The sequence below is a fragment of the Pleurodeles waltl genome, chromosome 7 (assembly GCF_031143425.1).
Source record: "Pleurodeles waltl isolate 20211129_DDA chromosome 7, aPleWal1.hap1.20221129, whole genome shotgun sequence".
NCBI classification, from domain to species: Eukaryota; Metazoa; Chordata; class Amphibia; order Caudata; family Salamandridae; genus Pleurodeles; species Pleurodeles waltl.
This window is the reverse complement of record NC_090446.1, coordinates 12944824-12961011: the sequence shown is the minus strand read 5'-3', so window position 1 is coordinate 12961011 and position 16188 is coordinate 12944824. Positions and strand designations below refer to the sequence as shown.

At 45.8% G+C, this 16188-nt stretch overlaps 1 protein-coding gene across 2 annotated transcripts in view; it reads right to left on the bottom strand.

Annotated features, from left to right (window-relative positions):
- The window catches only part of LOC138303553 (protein FAM118A-like), a 204894-nt gene that overhangs the window by 157619 nt on the left and 31087 nt on the right, over positions 1–16188 (bottom strand). Inside the window, exon 2 of one of the 2 annotated variants that reach the window (XM_069242798.1) lies at positions 9198–9422. The exons of the other annotated variant lie outside the window; for it this stretch is intronic. The gene's annotated coding sequence lies outside the window, so the exon portion shown is untranslated. The remainder of the gene's footprint in view (positions 1–9197; positions 9423–16188) is intronic. 2 annotated transcript variants of the gene reach the window in all.

Below are 16188 nucleotides of genomic sequence, written 5' to 3'. Positions count from 1 at the left end.
GTGTTGCACGTGGGCTGGGCAGAGAAGGGGGAGGTATAGGGTATGACTGAGTTGTTTGGCCATATCGTGGTTCCACAGTTCTAGGGAACAATCCTGAGAAGTCAGGGATACTTTAAAAGAGTACAGTTAGGAGAGTTTTTCCCATTCACTATAATGATGGAAAAGGGTTTATATGACAGGACATTTGATGTTATTTACAGTGGAAAGTTCATGATCTCATCAAGGATGATGGGCAATGACCTTCTACTTCAGCAAAGAGGCAAAATGATGAATGGGGGAGGGTGAAGATAAAGCAAGCCCTCGCCTGTGGTTAGATGTATCAAACTAACATGAATCAGACTCTCAACGTGAGGAACCTTAACACCTCTACTAGGAAGCTGGAGATACTCTCTACTGCATGAGATGAGTTGTAATATTTGCCTCCTACAAGAGACTCATTTATTCGAAAGGGACTAGTTTAAGGTGAAATTCAAGTGATATCCACAGCAATACATCTCCTATGGTCATGCAAAAACGGGGGAGGATAGCGATTCTGCTAACCAACTTATTCAATTGCAATTTCATTGAAACAATTTAGAACAGAAACGGAGGGTACTCCCAATTGCTTAAGGCTGGGATCCTTTACATTCACACTGGCCAATGTATATGCACCAAATGAATGCCAAGAGGCTTTTGTGGTGGAGGGGTCCTCCAGTCCGCAGAAAAGAGGTTATATAGGAGGAGACATAAATCTGGTAATGGATACTGTTCTGTCCTACAGTCATAACAAACAGAAGTCATGTCCAATTAGGGAGGGTATTGGTTGAAGAAGGTGGGCCTCATGCATATGTGGCAAACACATCACCCCCAGTCCCATTACTTTTCATACTACTATACGGTGCATCACACTTATGCAAAGCTAAACTATTTTTTGGTGAGGCCGTCAGTGACACAGAGACTCACAAAGGCGGGGACAGCGGTGTTTTCACTTTCTGATCATGCTCCAGTTTCAACAGGTATCCCCATGGCCGGAGGACTGCGACAGTTGAGAGTCTGGAGAATGCGAAACACACTGTTCCATACCACACTAGACCAGAAAAAGGTAAGGAGATGGTCTCCAGATACCTGGTAGAGAAAGACAAGGAAGAGATACAGATTAATGTCATGTAGGATGCCCTCTAACAGTAGTGAGTGGCACCAGATACCTGGCAGAGAAAGACAAGGAGGGGATGCAGATTAATGTCTTGTAGGATGCCTTTAAATCAGAAGTAAGTGGCACCCGATACCTGGCAGAGAATGACAAGGAAAGTATGCAGATTCATGTCTTGTAGAATGCCCTCACACAGTAGTGAGAGGCACCTGATACCTGGCAGAGAAAGACAAGGAAGGGATGCAAATTAATGTCTTGGTGGATGCCCTCAAACAGTAGTGAGTGGCACAAGATACCTGGTAGAGAAAGACAAGGAAGGGATGCAGATTGATGTCTTGTAGGATGCCCTCAAACAGTAGTGAGTGGCACCCGATACCTGGTAGAGAAAGGCAAGGAAGGGGTGCAGATTGATGTCTTGTAGGATGCCTTTAAAGCAGAAGTAAGTGGCACCCGATACCTGGTCGAGAATGACAAGGAAAGGATGCAGAATAATGTCTTGTAGGATGCCCTCTAACAGTGGTGAGTGGCACCAGATACCTGGTTGAGAAAGACAAGTAAGGGATGCACATTAATGTCTTGTAGGATGCCCTCAAACAGTAGTGAGTGGCACCAGATACCTGGTAGAGAAAGACAAGGAAGGGATGCAGATTGATGTATTGTAGGATGCCCTCAAACAGTAGTGAGTGGCACCAGACAACGGGCAGAGAACGACAAGGAAGGGGTGCAGATTAATGTCTTGTAGGATGCCTTTAAATCAGAAGTAAGTGGCACCCGACACCTGGTAGAGAAAGACAAGGAAAGGATGCAGATTAATGTCTTGTAGGATGCCCTTAAACAGTAGTGAGTGGCACCCGATACATGGCAGAGAAAGACAAGGAAGGGATGCAGATTAATGTCTAGTAGGATGCCCCCAAACAGTAGTGAGTGGCACAAGATAGGTGGCAGAGAAAGACAAAGAAGAGATGCAGATTAATGTCTAGTAGGATGCCCTCAAACAGTAGTGAGTGGCACCAGATACCTGGCAGAGAAAGACAAGGAAGAGATGCAGATTAATGTCTAGTAGGATGCCCTCAAACAGTAGTGAGTGGCACCCGATACCTGGCAGAGAAAGACAAGGAAGGGATGCAGATTAATCTCTTTTAGGATGCCATGAAATCAGAAGTGAGTGGCACCAGACACCTGGTAGAGAAAGACAAGAAAGGGATGCAGATTGATGTCTTGTAGAATGCCCTTAAACAGAGGTGAGTGGCACCGGATACTGACAGAGAAAGACAAGGAAGGGATGCAGATTAATGTCTAGTAGGATGCCCTCAAACAGTAGTGAGTGGTACCAGATACCTGGCAGAGAAAGACAAGGAAAGGATGCAGATTAATGTCATGTAGGATGCCCTAAAATCAGAAGCGAGTGGCACCCACATTGCCACATCTGCTAAGATAAATGGAACCAGGAGAGAAAAGAAGGAGCAATTCATATCCCAACAGAAATATCAATCTATCCTCGGAAAGTATGGTGTGCATTAATAACAGTAAGAGTGCAGGATGAAATGCATGACACCGACCAAGCAGAGTATGTACTCTTTCACAAGCAGCAAAAGCATTTGACCAGGAGTAACAGGGCAAGTAAAATATTAGCAAGTAAACTGAAAAGCAAGATCCTTAGAGACAGAGTGAGGGGCATAGATGGGAGGCAAGGCGAGACATAAAGGAAAGATGAGGACATAGCTCAAGAATTTTGGAAATGCTACACTTTTCTACACTCAAACATCTATGGGGTCATTCCGATCCCGACGGTCGGTGTAATAGTGGAGGTAGTACCGCCAACAGCCTGGCAGTACATACCGCCACTATTATGACATTGGCGGTTTGGCCAAAGCCAAACCGCCAAGTTAACACACCGACTGCCACAGTGGTAACATCGGCCGCCATCACTAGGCCGCCCATGGCATTTTGACCCCACCCACCGCCATGGTTTCTGTAGTTTCTGTACCGCCACGAAAATCTGGCTGTAGGCACTATTAGTGCCAGGGAAGTGGCACTGATAGGGGTCTCCCCCACCCCCTCCTCCTCCCCAGAGTCCTCTCCCACCCTCCCCCTCCCGATCCCCCCGACATATACACACATACATGCACATGCACAGCCATACACACACGCATTCCCACATTCACACACACATGCATACATTCATACACACTCAAAGCAACACTCACTAACATACATCCAGGCACACATGCACTCTCACGACACAACATGCATGTACACTCACACCCATTCATGCACACACGCATTACACACGCATGCACGCATTCAAACACAGTCACACACACCCACACACGCATACAACACCCCCCACCCCCTCTCCTGTCGGAGAACCCGACTTACCCGCTTGCAGGGGGTCCTACGGCAGGAGACAGAATGCGGCACTGCTGCCAGCAGCAGCGTCCACCAGCAAAACACCGCCAGGCTGTATCATGGCTCAGGATGCGATCGGTGGCGTTCCGTTGGCGTGGCGCTTCTGCTGGCAGCAGCGCCACCCTACCACCATCTGCCGCCATGACCATTGCCAGAATTCCGCCAGCCTTCAGGCGGAATTCTGGCTACGGTCATAATTCAGTGTACGGTCAGAAGCCACAGTGACGGTATGTTGGCGGCCGTCGCCATGGCAGTAGGCAACATTTGCCACCAATCTTGTAATGAGGACCTATATGCATACAACAGTATCCCAAGAACGCAGTGATCCCTCAGCTCTCACAATGCTGCTCTGAGTTTCTGGGTTAGCCAATCAGGCGAGAGAAGGTTATCTCCAGCATCTTGCATTTGCAGATTCATAAATCAACAGACCCACATGCTTTCATGCCATAATTCCATAAGACATTATGCCATGTCATTGCACCAACCCTAGCCCAGCTGTATAACTTCTTTGCAGAAATAGGAATCTGGCAGAATCCATGTTGAACGCACTCATTTTCATTGTCTCAAGACCTGGTTCAGACCCAGTGCTCTACACCTCACATAGGCTAATATATTTAATTAATGTAGACACAAAGATTTTCACATGAATTCTGGTAGATAAGCTCCACCCTGTAATGCCTTGCCTTATAGATCCCAACCAGTCAGGGTTTATGCAGGGCAGAAACTCCAGACTAAATGAATACTAGAGAGGTTCTCACTGCAATGCGGCCTCTCTACATTCCTTGATACCCAGAAAGAGACGCACCCTCCAGGGTGTTCAAATGTGAAATCCTTTATTCTGCAACAACTATTTGATGTGTTTGGGCTCCCATGAGCCTTTGTCAAACGGACTAAAAGAATACTGCAAGTTTTGATCAGTATCAAAAGAGTGTGGAATACCATCTTGCTAGCCATGAACCTTGAAAAGGCATTTGATAGGGTGCACTGGCCCTATCTACAGGAAGGTGTGTGCAAGTTTGTCTTCAGTCACAGGTTTAGAGTATGTGTTAATAACAGCTACTGTGCACCAACCGCTGTGGTTCGGATTAATTTCACACAATCACAACTGGTGCAAATTCAAAGAGGAAGTAGGCAGGGGTGTTCTATTATCTTTGCCTTGTGTGGAGGCGACAGCAGAGGGTGAGGATAAAATGTGGTAATCTCTGGAGTCAAAATTTGTCCCGATTCCCACACGTATGACCGGTGTGATCCTTCCCCATACTAGTTAAAGAAATGACGCAATGTGGGGTGGTCTCAGCTTTTATATATGAAATATAAACATTCCACAAGAGCACAAGACCAACTCAAAGAACAATTTCAATTTCGGTGGACCATCAAGGCTTCTTGTGTCTCTGAATTAAATAGGCAGCTTCATTTATGACAGTGAATAAAATGAATTATGAAGAGATACTCTCTCAGTTCAAAAAGGACACCAATTGTGGTACAATGCAGGCCTTTCTTGGCTTGGCCACATAGAAATTGTTAAAATTATTACCTTACCAAGGTTGCTATTCACTTTTCAAACCTTCCCACTGCAATCACCACCATTAAACCCTCTAGAAAATCCTATATAAATGTACAAAGCATTTCCTAAACGTGAATTGGGCATTTAGGAACTGTAATTGCCATTGACTCCAAGTCGATAGTATCCATGTGCAATTTTAAAAAAAGCCCCCAAAGATATGTTTTTTAAAGTGCAGTAGAGTGCAAGCATGCCCCTAGGGGTCCATCACAGGGGGGCCTTATGTCCACAGCAATTCTTGGTTTAGCATTTCCAAAATAGAAAATCATAATTTGGAAATGCTAAACCGGCCCATTGGAATGAATGACATGGGATTTTCCTATTTGTGATTTCCTAATAATGATACCTACTGTAGGAATCGCTATTAGGAAGTCCGAAATGTCATACTTATCATTTTACATTTCTTAAATAGCGATTTCCAAGAACCAAAACTGAATTTGGCCCTCGGTGACCTGTTTGATACCATAGGGGTAAGGCCTTTTGAACAATTTAAAATGAGACGGGATACCCAAAAGATAAAGAAGGCATCATGTATTGAGCCCTCCTGAACTCAGTAAAATCTTTTGCCTTTAGACACCTGATCGAATTTAAAAAATGGTTACTATTGAAGTACAGAGATAAATGTCTTGTAAACAAAATTATTTTTGCTCCTCCTGAGCTCACAGGCACTAAGTAAATCCAAGTCAGGGCTTTTGGGAGAAGGGCTTGGGTAGACCTATTTCAGATAAAGAATGGTACAATATTTCAAGCTACAACAACCACTAGGTGCAGTCGCAGTAGGGAGTTCCTCAAGGAAATTACAACCTTTTGGTGTTATACTCCAGAATTGGTATGCAAAAAGAACCCTGTTAGACCTGACATCCTTGGTGGGGTTGTGTGAATTTGTTTTTGTTAGCACTAGGATGCTGTGCACTTTACAATTTCTAACCAGTGCTAATGTGCTCTCTCCCTCAAATATGGTAAAAATTACCTACGTCTAATTGGCGCAGTTAATTTACTTGTAAGTCCCAAGTAAATGGTACTAAATGTACTCAGGGCCTTTACATTAAATGCTACTAGCAGGCCTGCAGTACTCGTTGTGCCAAACACTCAAAGTAACATTATAAAAACATGGCTTAGGCCTGCCACTGCAGTCCTTAGTGCAATTTTAAACTGCCATTTTGAACTGGTAAAATGAACCCTTTGCAAGGCCTAAACCTTCTCTTTTAAAACCTATAACTCACCCCTAAGGATGGCCCTATCCACCCAGAGGGCAGTGTGCCTAGTATTTAAAAAGTGGGACACATGGATATAGGTCTTACATGTCCTGGCAGTACAAATCTCCTAAGTAGTTTCTTTCACTGTTGTAAGGCCTATCTCTCCCATTGACTAATACTGGGTTACCATATTACATTCAATACGTGCTAACATTGGATTGGTAGTAGGTAGAGCTAGGCTATTTAGACTAAAATGGATTGCAATTTAAAATCCTCTTTAATAGTAAAGTAAGAGTTTAAGTCACAATTCTGAGATTTGTACTTTTAGAAAGTGATACCAGGACTCACCTGCCTTTTGTTACCCCCAGACAGTTCAGACCCTTGACACTGGGAAGGGGGAGATCCTTCCAGAACCCAAAACCAACATTTCCTTTTTTTTTTTATCTTATCAACCACTTGGTGGATAACACTCTTTTCCAGCTTGTTTTATGGGACCACAGTATATCTTAGGGAGCCCAAATCCTTCTTTTAATACTAAGGAAGCACAGAACCATTTACATATTTGAGGGTATATCTGTAGGTGTGTGATATCTCTATTCCTTGGCCAAACAATGTAATTTCCTAGCAACCACCTGACACTGAGAAAAATCAGGCCACATACGGCGTTTAGTGGTCACAACCTGCGTATTGGTGGAAATTCTGGCAAAATAAGGTCCATTCCTTGCATAAAGGTAGTCATACTTGGTATACTGGGGCTGTTGTTTCCACTGGGAAGGTATGTCCTGGTGTACTGAACGTAAATTTGGCATGACACCTCTTCCCGGGTATAATGCTGGTTGCCATGACATATTGTGGGCATATTTCACATTCTGGAACTTATCTCTGGCATAATGGTTGTAGTGGCTAATAGTGGTCGTTCTCAAAATATTGTGGCCATTCTTGACATAACTCTATCCATCCCTGGTGTAATAGTGGCACTTTCTGGAATATAATCAGTTGCGATGGCAAAGATGATGAATCATAGACGTCTAAGGGAGAATCTGTCATGTGTGGCAGTAGTGCGTATCACTACTGGGTGAAAATAACAGCTTTATGCTTGGCCCTCAAATGTGCAAAAACTTAGGTACAATATAGCAAATGTTTTTGGAAGTATTCAACAGTGTATCGGGAATGAAAATGTTTCAGTTAACAGCAAAATGTGTCCATTTTCAGACACAAACAAACTGTGGATCCAAAAGAATTCAATTTTCAGATTATATGCAAAGGGCACATTTGAGTGCTAAGTTATATCAATGTTGCTTACTTGTTTCCAGAGGGCACTTGTTGCTATGGGGAAACATCCTTTATGCCGACTTTTTTATAACGAAGTCCTGGTTAACGAAAGCGGAACAACGCTTTCTTTAACCACGACTTCGTTATTTTGTGCCTTAACCACGCATGTCCTGAACAACGAACATGCATGGTTAAGGTACAAACAAGGGAATTGGCTGAGGAGGACGACGCAGATGACGAGGCGACGACTCAGGTAAGTGGGATTTTTAGGTTTTGGGGAGGGGGGTTAGGGTTTTAGGTTTTGGGGTGGGGTTGGGGGGTGGGGCGTTTTTGGTTTTGGGGAGGGGGTGGGGGGCCGGGGTTTTAGGTTTTGGGGTGGGGTTGGGGGAGTGGGGCGTTTTTGGTTTTGGGGAGGGGGTGTGGGGTCGGGGGTTTTAGGTTTTGGGGTGGGGTTGGGGGGGTGGGGGGTTTTAGGTTTTGGGGTGGGGTTGGGGGGGTGGGGCGTTTTAGGTTTTGGGGAGGGGGTGGGGGGTCAGGGTTTTAGGTTTTGGGGTGGGGTTGGGGGGTGGGGCGTTTTAGGTTTTGGGGAGGGGTTGGGGGTCGGGGTTTTAGGTTTTGGGGTGGGGTTGGGGGGTGGGGTGTTTTTGGTTTTGGGGAGGGGGTGGGGGTCGGGGGTTTTAGGTTTTGGGGTGGGGTTGGGGGGGGTGGGGCGTTTTTGGTTTTGGGGAGGGGGTGGGGGGTCGGGGGTTTTAGGTTTTGGGGTGGGTTTGGGGGGGTGGGGTGAGGCATGCAGGATCAATGGGTGCCTGTTACTAATGACTTTACCAGGAATGCCTTTACAACGAAATATCGTTGTTAAGGCATTCGTGGTAAAGGCATTAGTAGTAACAACGAGGTCGGTGTTCCGACCTCGTTGTTTAGGCACCCGTTGTTTTGTCAGTCGGCATTCCGTCGTACAACCGTTGCTATGGCTTTTATTTCATGACATGAGTGTTGATGCCTTAAACTCTATGTTTATACAGCTTTTTGTGACATTACCATGATTGCTCTCTGGTGTCTGAACCTTTAAGTGTTCTGTAGTCTAACTTCTAGCACTGCTGTATGAATCTGCAAGATTTGCTTTACTCCATATATGGGCTGAGATTGGGGAATTTATTTATTTTTTAACTTTCCCCCCTGCCAAGTAGATCTATAGCGCATGACTGAAAATAACATTGAATAGACAATGTGAAGAAAAAAAAGAAAGTGGAATGTAGAAACGAACATACTGTACACATGAATACTTTGAGCGGGAAAGGAGAGTTATGCATACATGGCACGCCATGGTGATAAAAGGACTATTTCATGAGTGTCAGTCCCCTCAACTGTCAAACCTAATATGAGGAATTTAGATGTGCTCTCTTCCCTCGCTATGTGTAATATCTGGGTTCAAACTGTCACACTTCACTTCTACACTTCATCAGCTGCTACCGTCTGGGGCAACCCTTAAAGTCTCATTAGTTTGAAAGCTTGCACAAACCATGGTACCACTGGAAGAGTCTTTCTCCCTCACACACATACGTATCCCCTACACTGGGTGCATGCATACGTGATGGCATGTTTGTGATGAGATTAAACACGCAGTAGTTACCTGTATTTTTGTCCACAAACACAGCCGAATGGAAGATCCAAGTGCCAGATCTTCAGGGCTTGGCCTGCTGGTGAGGACCACAGTGAGCTTCAGCAGTAGCTATTCCGGGAATTTGTTTTAGGGGGTGAGCCGTCTAACCGAACGGTGGGAGTTCTGATTCTATTCTTATGGCCTTATGTTCCCCAAGAGTGTCTACAGGTACGCTTTGTCGGTCAACTGATTAACCTGTAAGGTTTATCGAGAACCACTATTATTTCCAAAGATAGCAATATGTACAACAAAAGTTACTAAATCATTTTCTGCTTTTACAAGGGTTTTGCTTAAGGCAAGCATAAGTACAATGTTCTCTATTTTAATTTCTAAGTTAAATAATAAAAGGTAGGAAACTGATTCCAATGTACACCTCCAAAGGTACTACAAACTAACATGGCAAATAGCTGAATAGTACACATTATTTGGGGTGATAATATAAGCTCACATCAAATATATCTGGTGCATATCTTGAGCGTATCCTGAAAACTACAGTATTCTCTGGTATTCACTGGTTCACTGGTGTGGAGAATTGTGTTACAAGAGTGGACTACAATAGTAGGTGATCAGGGACCCTGAATACAGCCACTTTTGAAGTTCCATTTGCTGCACCAGTGGACTCACCTTACGTTTAGAAGCGATGCAACAATACAGGGCGAAACAAGGCTGCCAAAAGTCCATCTAGTGTGAGTTTGAAGTGTGGATCTATGGAATCAATCAACTATTACTTGAGGTTCTCTTTAAATTAAGTGACAGAAATAAGGTTGCCAATTTGTAATGTTTAAGAATAAGGAAGAACTGTTTACGGTATCTGGAAAGGAAGTGCTAAATCTTACCAATACAGAATCCCAAAGTGAATGTTTTTTTACCAATTTAAGCTCATCTGTCTTCCACCTTCTTATCAGGTATCATTTGATGCAGAAGCTTTAAGATGTCGGATAAAAACCAGCTCACTGCATTTGACCCATAAGAGTAGTACACCCATACAAGTATATTCACCGGGTCACCCTGGGGCACTACAGCTATCAGAGAGGGTGCAACCTCCCAGAAAAACAAAAACAGATGAGACTTAATAAGTGGTTTCCTGTACATGCCCAAGTCCACAACACTCCTTGCACTGAACTTTCTGATATCTCTTTGTCAGAACTTATGGAGCTTTGCTCAAAGGGACAAAACAGTGAATTCTCCCTCTAGAGAGTCTAAAGATCCAGTAGCACAAGACATGTTGCTTTCGCTTAATGGGTGGGATGGAAACTTTCTCAACCATAAAATAGCTCATCCCTCCTTGTCGATCATTGGGAGTGGACAGAAGACGAATTGGACGAGACAAGTATCACCTCCACTGATATGAGTGCTATGGACAATCCTATCAAAGAGACATAAATAAATCAAAAAATAAAATCAGTACAGAAAGTGACACTCCCTCCAGACTCACCTTGACCTTAAATCAAAAATCCTGGGTGAGTACCAGGAAACAAGAGGGCTGGAAAAGTTCACCCAACACAGATAATTCTAGGATCATAAAATAAGTACAGGAAAATGGTAAACAGTGTACATAAATGGGATCATCTCAGTGATCTAAAGTTAATGTAGAAGACAATCCAGGTAATACCGGTCCCCTGGCAGCGACCCTGAACTTGATGGCTGCTGTGCTAACATGTATAGTTTATGTTCTTCGTTTTCAATTGCAGAAAATGGACACATATTATTTAAGATTGTTCTTTAACTGCAGGAATTTGAAAAAACCTTTTCTCTCCAGTCTTTTAAACAAAAAGTCTAAAATGCCATATGGACCTGAAAATCATTGTTTCTGTTGTGATATCACTGTGGCCCTGTGTGCCCCCCTCCATTTTTTCTAATAAACTGGACCTGGCCCACCCAGGGCTTCATTAAAAACAAGTGCGGGAGACCGTGATTTTTTTAAATTCACGGGGAAATTCACGAATATTCGTGAATTTCACAGTGAATTTAAAAAATGCTTTATTGCCTTGACAAGGTCCCAGGGGGTCCCCAGAACCAACCAAGGCTAGGGGTTTGGTGTAATCATACCCTGCACCCTTTTTTTTTTTTTTTTTTTGAGTTTTTGTTTGAGACTCAGCTAAAGTCAAGACCCAAAATGTCTGCCAACGCTTCCTGGTATAATTGTTGGCAGCTAATCCGAGCTCTACATGAGATTGGAGTATTCGCGAAGTGGTCGCAACCCTATATATACAAATTTGGCTTTCCTTCAATTTCTCAAAACCTACTGAACGGATTTACATCAAAGAAGGAAAAGGGCGGTTTCAGGACCAACAGCTACCTTTCTGCCGAATTTGATGTAATTCCGTTCAGCGGTTTGGGCTGTAGTCATGTCTAAAATCTCACTTTTTTACACCCCACCTTTTTCTCAACCCCCACTTGATGGATCGCCCCAAAATTTTCCATGTACAAGACCATAGAGGACACCTTTTTGGAAAAAATTCATGAAGATTCGTCAAACGGTGCCTAAGATATATAGCCAAGTCAAAACTATACCTATCTACCGACGTATATTTTCACTAAAGAAAAACAACGGTTACCGGATCTTTACAGTTAGGAAATAGAATTTTAAAAAACATTGAAATTCACTTAAAAAAACAAAGGTTAAAGTGAATTTATATGGTTTTTTTAACGTAAAGTAATTTTTGGGAAATCTCTTTATTGGTCTTTATTACAGGAAAATGAAATAATAGTACAAAACAGCAAGGGGTACCGAGAGGGAAAGGGGAGGGGTGGAGGGGAGAAAGGAAAAAACAAAATGGAGAAGGATATGGGGAGAGGACGGGGTGGCGGGTTGGCACAGTATGATTGATTCACTGGGCATCGTACGAGATACACAGATTCTGTTTAACTGGATAGGTACACGGCTTAAAGCAATTAAAACAGTTTGAGTCTCCAACTGAGGGGATGCAGTGATACACTATATAAAGTGTGGCAAGGTAGTTTGTGACTTACAGCAGAAGCACCCATGATGTTACCAAAATGAGGTGGTATGCGGCTATGGACCATACAGCCGCTACAGGAACCACTCTCAGGTATCTAAGGAGAGGTCTTGTGATGTTCACCTGGTGGTAGTCTGTAGCTTATTGTGTGGAGACTTGAGAGAGTTGAGGGTTCACATTGACAGCGATATGCCATGAATGGTTCCCATATGTCTCTGGGGCACGGGATATCAGTTCCCAAAAGTAGGTGTGCTGCTCCTGACAGAAGGCCATGTCACGGAGCCACACCTGAATAGTAGGTACAGCTGCGGCCCCAGCGTATTGCCACCCTTTGCTTGGCTAGCAGCAGCAGCATGGCAGTGAGTCATTGATTGTCAGATGAGACGTCTTAGATGTAGTTCAGCAATCCGACGAGCGGGATGGAAGGAAGTTTGTGCCCAGTGATTTCATGAATGATCGAATACATCTTCTACCAGTATGTTGCCACCTTTGGGCAGAGCCAGGCTAAGTTTATAAAGGGTGCCTGGGGTGCCACACATCGAAGGCAGCAGGAGTACGCAGGTAGGCCCATGTGGAACAGCTGAGCGGGGGAGCGACATCGTCAGTGAAGAAATTTTAAATAAATAAGGCACAACATATAGTTGGGAGAGAGTGCATGGAGCTGGCTGCAGCAGTACACCCACTGTTGGTCTGTGATGGGGGCTCATGTCTTCTTCTAAGGTGGTTAGTGCCGCTGGCACAGTAAGGGGTGACGAAGTCTGCGTAACTGGTGTAGAGGCGGGTTATCATCTTGTGCAGCGAGAGGGTGGTGAGGATATGTTCCAGGGCAGGGAGGGTGAGGGGTGGTGGGAATGTGTTGTGCATAGATTGGCAGGTGGCTCTAGGTTGATAATGGAGTAATGTGAGAAGCATGGTGGAGGACTGGTTAGCATCGGGTCGGGATGAAGCTGTTGTCAGGCTATTGATCTGAGATCTGAAAAGGTGAGGATGTTGAGGTTAGTGGGGTCCTTGCCCCAGCGCCCCTGTCTTGTAAGGGTGAAGGCTTGGGTTATTGCAGAGTGGGATGGAGGGGGATTAGAGACATGGAATTCGGGCACACTTCCTCAAACCCTTCCCTGCCCATCTAACCATCTCCACCATGTCCATGTCTGCTCTTGGTGCCTTATAGGGTGCGTAAAGTGCTATGGAGGGGGGCCATGGTACCGCCTGGTCTTTCTCTATGGCAACATGAGGTTGGAATGGTGTAGGGTGAACCCAGTAGTGTAAGTAGAGGGCTTGAGCGCACAGTGCGTATAATTGCATATCGGTGCCCCGAGACCCCCCTGATTCAACGGGAGTGTAAGAAGTTCCCATTTTACTCATGGTCGCTTATTGACCCACATTAGGGTTATCGTGGCAGAGCGCAGATGTCAGAAGAACTACGCGGTCAGGGGAATGGGAACATTAACGAAAAAATAAAGGAATTTTGCCAAGACAACCTATGGCTATATGACCTGCCAAGGACAGCGGAAGTTTTGTCCAGAGTAACAGTCTGTCCTCTACCCAAGTGATGAAGTGATGATCGGCCATAGTTTTCTTGCAAAACTTCGCTGAGGTCTTGGCTGAGCCAGATGTCTAGGTATCGCACTGGGTCCGTAGCCCAGGTGATTGGAAATTCTGATGTAAAGGGAAGCATACTGTCAGTCAGCGGGAACAATATGGATTTGGTCCAGTTTATCTGGATGTCCGAGATAAGGCAAACGCGAATCACCTCTCGTGATTGAGCACAGGTTGTCACAAGGATCGCGAACATATAAGGTGACATTGTCTGTGTACGTAGAGACCACCAGTCCCCAAGAAGTAAAGCCAATACCAAGGTGCATGTGGTGCTGTCAGCCACGCAGCCAGGGATTCCATTGCTATTGTGAATAAAATTGGTGACAAAGGACAACCCAGTCGCATACCTCACTTAGGGGGTGATTCTAAGTCTGGCGGGCGGCGGAGGCCGCCCGCCAGACTTCCCCCTCCAATATACTGCTCCGCGGTCGGAAGACCGCTGAGGGTATTCTGGGTTTTGCACTGGGCTGGCGGGCGACCGCCAAAAGGCCGCCCGCCAGCCCAGTGCAAAACTACCTTCCTACGAGGACGCCGGCTCCGAATGGAGCCGGCGGAGTGGGAAGGTGCGACGGGTGCAGTGGCACCCGTCGCGAATTTCACTGTCTGCAATGCAGACAGTGAAATTCTTTGTGGGGCCCTCTTAAGGGGGCCCCTGCAGTGCCCATGCCATTGGCATGGGCACTGCAGGGCCCCCCAGGGGCCCCACGACAACCCATACCGCCATCCTGTTCCTGGCGGGCGAACCGCCAGGAACAGGATGGCGGTATGGGCTGTCAGAATCCCCATGGCGGCGCAGCGAGCTGCGCCGCCATGGGGGATTCAAATGGGCAGCGGAAAACCGGCGGGAGACCGCCGGTTTTCCACTTCTGACCGCGGTCAAACCGCCACGGTCAGAATGCCCAGCGGGGAACCGCCAGCCTGTTGGCGGTGCCCCCGTCATTTTAGCCCTGGCGGTCTTGGACCACCAGGGTTAGAATGACCCCCTTAAACTGAAAGGAGTCCGATATCAGGCCACGCAACTTAATCTGAGCAGTGGGGACGGTGTTGAGAAGCTGTATTTTTTGGAGGAAGGGTGGACTGATGGCAATATGCGAAAGTAGTGGGAACAAGTAGGACCATTCCAACGTGACAAATGCCACGACAACCCATACCGCCATCCTGTTCCTGGCGTGCGAACCGCCAGGAACAGGATGGCGGTATGGGCTGTCAGAATCCCCATGGCGGCATGGGGGATTCAAATGGGCAGCGGAAAACCGGCGGGAGACCGCCGGTTTTCCACTTCTGACCGCGCTCAAACCGCCACGGTCAGAATGCCCAGGGGGAACCGCCAGCCTGTTGGCGGTGCCCCCGTCATTTTAGCCCTGGCGGTCTTGGACCGCCAGGGTTAGAATGACCCCCTTAATCTGAAAGGAGCCCGATATCAGGCCACGCAACTTAATCTGAGCAGTGGGGACGGTGTTGAGAAGCTGTATTTTTTGGAGGAAGGGTGGACTGATGGCAATATGCGAAAGTAGTGGGAACAAGTAGGACCATTCCAACGTGACAAATGCCTTTGTGGTGTCCAGGACAGCGGCAACAGCTCTGACCTGTGGGACTCGGAGGTGCATATATGCAAAAATGGTGTGAAGATTGTGGGACGTCGCGCATTTGGGGATAAAGCTGGATTGGTCAGGTTTGACTATTTTAGGAAGGAGTGGCTTTGGACAGTTGGAAAATATTTTTGTGAGAATTTTATTGCTGTTTATCAGGGAGAAGGGTCTGTATGAATCGCACAAGTGTGCTGTTTGGAGCAATGTAATGATGACTGCTTAGTGATGGTGGGAGTGCACCATTCTCAAGAAAGTCCTCGTACATGGCCAAGGGATGTGGCGCCAGTAGAGAAGTATATTTTTTAAAGAAGGCAGAAGTGAGACCATCTATCTCATCCGCTGTAATAAGCGAGTCAAGGGACTTGCGATGCGCCTTGTCTAGCCATATCAATTGGATGGTGTCAAGGTACTCAAACAGGTTAAGTACCTCTGAGGCCCTGGCTGTAGAATATAAATTAGAGTAGAAAGAGTTCATCATGCTAAGACGTTCCAAAGGGGTAGACACCCGCATGGAGTAGAGATCTTCAAGTTCTACAACGTAAGAGGATGAACATGAAGGGCGAAGCAATCCCACAAGCATCCTGCTGGGACAGTCGCTTTCAACGTATCGTCTGGCCTGTGCATCTCATTGTAAGTAACACACTTCTCTCCTTGCCGCCTCTGTAAACTCTGAGATGTTATCTCAGATGGTGTTCAGCATTGTTGTATCCCCTGGTGGAAATATTCTTCTTCTAACATACAGATGTCCTGCTCTAGGCAGGTTAATATCCCACGAATGGACCTGAGCATCCTGGCTTGCTTAGCTGTGCAGGTGCC